This window comes from Hibiscus syriacus, unplaced genomic scaffold (genome assembly GCF_006381635.1).
Source record: "Hibiscus syriacus cultivar Baekdansim isolate YM2019G1 unplaced genomic scaffold, ASM638163v2 tig00111096_pilon, whole genome shotgun sequence".
NCBI classification, from domain to species: Eukaryota; Viridiplantae; Streptophyta; class Magnoliopsida; order Malvales; family Malvaceae; genus Hibiscus; species Hibiscus syriacus.
In genome coordinates, this window is record NW_024062981.1 from 970773 (window position 1) to 975934 (window position 5162).

General features: G+C 37.3%; 1 pseudogene; it reads left to right on the plus strand.

Annotated features, from left to right (window-relative positions):
• Positions 1 to 460: 460 nt before the first annotated feature.
• Positions 461 to 4868, plus strand: LOC120152963 (annotated as a pseudogene).
• The last annotated feature ends 294 nt before the right edge of the window (positions 4869 to 5162 follow it).

A 5162-nucleotide genomic window follows, 5' to 3' on the forward strand; every position in this document is an offset into this window, starting at 1 on the left:
GCTTTTATATAATTGAAAAACGACATTGTTTTGATGAAAATTTTTTTTTTTAATGACATATTTTTAACGTTTTTAACTTAATACTTTACTTTTTTTTTTCACTTAGCTGTTTCCTTACTAACGATGTTATAAATGAGCTTTTATATAGATGTAAAATGATGTCATTTTGGCAAAAGTTTTTTTTTATTTATTTTAAATAACATTTTTTTAACGTCGTTAACTATTTATCGACAGAATGATAAAAAAATTCAATATAATAAGTTTAATGAGAAAATTAAAATTTTTTAAAATTTAATAAGTAAAATAGGAGAAAGGGTAAAATTTAGAAAAGAAAAAAAAAAGCAGAAGGCCGAGAGGACATCAGAGCGTAGACCTAAGCTTGTCTCAAATTCACGCTTTTTCTTAGGCTTGAAAATGAAAAGTCAAAAAGACCCTGGAGCACTTTCCAATTTACGATAGTAGTAACTGAAATCAGTGGAGAGTGTGTAAAAAAAAAATCCCTTCCCCTCAGCCCCTTTTCTTCTTTCATCGATCGATCTCGCCGCGAAGAAATTAGAGCTCCGACAGCAGCTGATTCCTGATAACCGGAAATTGGACGCCATGTCACCAGGAGAAACGGTTTCCCGATCACCTCTAGATAAGCCTCTCAACCAGCTTACGGAGGATGACATTTCACAGGTCACTCGCGAAGATTGCCGCCGTTACCTCAAAGAGAAAGGTTTCACACTCTCTCTCCGTGCTTCTTTTCTTCTTCCTTTATTTGTGTATGTTTTGTGTTTCTAGTGTAAAAGTGTTTGCATGTGTTGATTTAGAATTTTTTTTGTTTTTGGCTTGTTCTTTGGTTGTAGGGATGCGGAGACCGTCGTGGAACAAATCGCAGGCGATTCAACAGGTGATCTCGCTGAAAAATCTTCTCGAAACGACGTCAGATTCCAACGCCGCCGATGCTCGGATGAAACTTCACACTCCCTGTCCCGAATATCCGCCTCGCGTGCGTGCTTCAACCCCCTTTCTCTCTAATAAACTAATATTGTTTTTTTATTTCAAATTCCAAGGCACGGGTAATTTTATTTGGTTAGTAGACGTATTTTAGAAACTTTTCTCTTTTGGTCAAACTAATCGAATTAAATATTTTTTTCCCGCAGGTCGTTTCTGATTCAACCGTTCTACCGAACGAAATGACACCGCACAACGGGATCTTGGCTCCAGCTAACGAATCCATCCCTTATCCCCGTTCAAATCCCTCTAAATCTGAATTTTCTGGTGATAAATCCGGTCGAACTGTTGCCGCGGGAAATGATTCCGTTTCTCCAAGGTTCTCTTCTTGTGGAAGTCTATTGTTTCGTTTCTGAATAACCGTACTTCAATGAGGTTGAGGTCATTTACTTCTCCTATTCTTTAGGAAGTTTGATCCAACATAATGTTGGTCAAGGTTGTCCGTGATTGACGGTTTCTAGAGCCAATGGTTTAATATTAGCGTTTCAATGTGAACGGAATGTGAATTTTGCACATGTTCCGGGGTGTCTGTGGTATTCCTTAATTTCCAAGAACGAATTTCTGCTTTCAATTAAGTCCAGATCTTCCAGTCAACAATGACAGCATGCTAATTATAAGTTTTTTCTTTTCCTTTTTTCCTTGCACTATTAGACTTGTGATCCGGAGGGTCCTTTAGAGTTAACTCCCTGGTTATGCTCTAAAACTGTGAACAATTAAAATAGTTGCATGGGTGGTAGGGTCAACATATAGACAGATGATGTGGCACCGACTGTTGATTTATTTAGTTTCTGGAGTAATCCCTTGATCTTGCATCAAAATGGAATGAAATTGAAGTTAGGTATAAAAGAAATATGGAGTAAATGTGTGGTTATTGACTTGTTGATGGTTTTCTTTGATTGATACCAACTGTAGAGGAACTAAATACTTCTTTCAGGAATATCCATTAATTGAAATCTTGTAGTGCTGTTGTCACATTTCTGCCCTTTCTTAGTCCTTTGCTTATAATTAGCATGGCTTCTGGTTACAGATTCTTGTATATATGAAAGGGCAGCGAAAATGTATGCTTTCCCCCTTCTTTGCTTTCGTGATTTGGGCTTGTAGGACTATATTCTTGATCAAAGCTTCTCCTCCTAGATATACAGTGAATAAATTTTCCGGTATTGCTGATTTTGGTCATATATTTGCCTTCATAAAGTTTTTCGAAGAATAATCTACCTATTTCCAAGTATCAAGAAACCACTTGATCAAATGAGTTTAGACTACAGCATCTCATTGAAGGTGGTGTCTTTCAATGTTTTCTGTCACTTTCCTCAAGATTGCACTTATTGCTTTACTGGTTAAACTCAATGACTTATTTACTTAGATATCGAGCCTAATTTCATGTTAGATTTTCTTATTAAAATATTTTATCTTATTGGTTTGGTGCATGACCAAGTCCTGAAAGATTTAGAGCGACTTGATTTTGAGTGAATTTTTGTGACTTGACAAACTTATCTTGAGCATTTCTTTTAAGGAATATATCATATTACTGGTTTTCCTTGGTTGACGGTGCCAATTGAAGTTCTAAGAGAAGTTTCCAACCGTCCAGAACTGCAGGTGCAGCAGCAAAAGAGCCAGCAGGACAGATGACAATCTTTTACTGTGGGAAAGTGAACGTCTATGATGATATACCTGGTTGTAAGGTAGTATGTATTCCACATCTCTTCACAGTTCAGATATCTTATGGCTTATCTCACTATATAAGTCTCATCATACAATGGTTTTGCAGGCTGAAGCAATCTTGCATCTTGCAGCTAGCCCAGTGCCATTTCCTCATGAAATTCTAGCTGATCAACGGACCACGCCGTTGTCCATTCCATGCCATTCACAGGCTGCAAGCTTCAAAACAAGCCCATGCTCGCCGATGGTTATATTCCCACCTCAGCAAACAGGTAGGCTTTTGGGTTGGTTTAGTTGCTTTTAACTTTCCTTCATTTCTCTAGTCCATACGAGTTTGTGTGACCCAGAGCTGTAACAAGGAGAAATAAGAATTTTGCTTGGATGAACCCTGTTTTACTCCATAATGAATGTTGGTATATGCGTGTTTGAAGGGTAAATGTACTGGCTTGTATAGAAACGGCTATGATACAGTGCTTATATAGCATGATAGTTCTCTACTGATTATTAACATGCCACATTCATTTTCTTTCCAGTAAATTTAGCAGAAAACTGTCAGTTTCCTCGAGAAGAGTGCAATGCATCTCTTGAAGATAACCTTGGTAAACTCTTCCTTCTAATTACTCATAAAATCTCATCTTTTTCTTACTGTCCCAGAATCAGCAGTGTTGCCAGTCTTTGATTTAATGAATTATGTTTGGAACTTACTTGCCCTTGTTTTTGTATTTTTATTCTTATCAGCACTCTTTTACATTTACTTGTCATCTTTGATTGATTTTAATACAATAGAGCCAGCCTTTAGGTGCTTCAACCCCCTCCTTCCCTACATATTCCTTATTGTCAACCTTGAGCGTAGGCTTATTACAGATTCAGCTGCTGATGGTTAGACAAACAGCAGAAGCTGAGTTTTCCTTTCTTGTGCTGCTTTTCTAATCTGGGAATAGTTTTTCCGGCTCATGTCAGGACCATTTTTTATTCAAGAAGTTATAGGATTTTTCAAGTTTTTGGATTTGATTAATATTGCTGTGTAAACAATAGGGTGATAAAACTGATATACTTTCATGATAGGAATAACATGATATTTTGTTACTAATTATTAAGGTAATTGATTGATGTAATTATCAATGGGTGAAAAGAAACCAGTAATAGATCATGGTTTTCGTGCAATATACAAGATGCTATCTTTTATGCTATGATATCAACTTTCTTTCTCCCTTTATTTGCTCTAAATATTATTTTAACTTGCATCCATAAGGACTTACTAGCAGAAAAGCACTGGTGCAAAGATATCTTGAGAAGAAGAAAGACAGGTAGCTCTCATGCCAAATATGTCGTACAATCTAGTTTGCTTTCGTGTATGTTTCTCATACCCCTGTTAGGTGAAGGTTTAAGAACAAGAGAAAGTTGGCAACGTCTTCATCTCCTACCTTCGACATCTATTTAAATCAAATGGGAGACCAGTTTTCAAGTGAGAAACAAAGTGAACCATGCTTTTCTCCCACTCCGAAGCACCTCGCACACCTCTCAAGTGCAGCTCCATTGAAAATGTTGCAAAGATTGCTGGTCTTCCTACTCCCGATGGATAAGGTGACAGTGAATCATCTCTTGTACGTTTTTCTTGCCTTTATGCAATAATAATAGGGTTTGAACCTAGGAAAACCAGGACAAATTTGGTAGATGTCTTAAACCAGTTACACTAGTTCAGTGATACGTGAACTTCCCCGCTGATTAAACATATTTCAACTGGCCTGAACTGATGATATGCTGAAATGCATCAGATTTTAACAGTCAGCTGGTGTCATGACTCAGCCTGACCGGTCAGACCTTTTCATGATACGATTCAAACTTAGCATGTAGGTACCTAAAGATACCTCAAGGTTTTGCAACCTTTGGTGCACTTTCTCATAATTGAGGTCACGGATCCATACACAAAGGAATGCGCTTTGTAGAACCGATTGATCTATAGGGTGCACTCTTGTGTGCACGAGGATGTGGGTTCGAATATGTGGAGGCACATCTAAGAGTGGCAAAACCTTTGAAGGACTTTGGGATATCTCATTGCATTTTATTAGATGATAATTTCAAATTTTCATATTATTATCATATAACTGAAGTGTGATTGCCTCGTTGCAGATGCATCAAAATATGAGCTTTGATAGGAGCCATGAGTTGGTGGGTAATGACTAGGCCTGGTGATTTCATCTAAGAGTTTGTAACTTAATAGTTAACTTGTTTTATCAGTTGCGGCCATTATTATTACTTAGCTAAATGAGGAATCTAGTTTAGTCGGTGTTGCTGTAAGCTTTTAGGATCATGTGGCAGCTGAAAGAGAAACAAGTATGGTGTCCCATGGTCATTTTAAGCATATCCAGGCTTTTCAAGTCGTTTTAACAAACCCTCCTTACGAAATTGGAAACAAACGAGCCTTTTTAAGTCTTAAAAAGTTCGTTATCATGTGTCATCTGCATTAAATATCAGAGATATTAGGTCTATCAGTACTTGTGCATTTT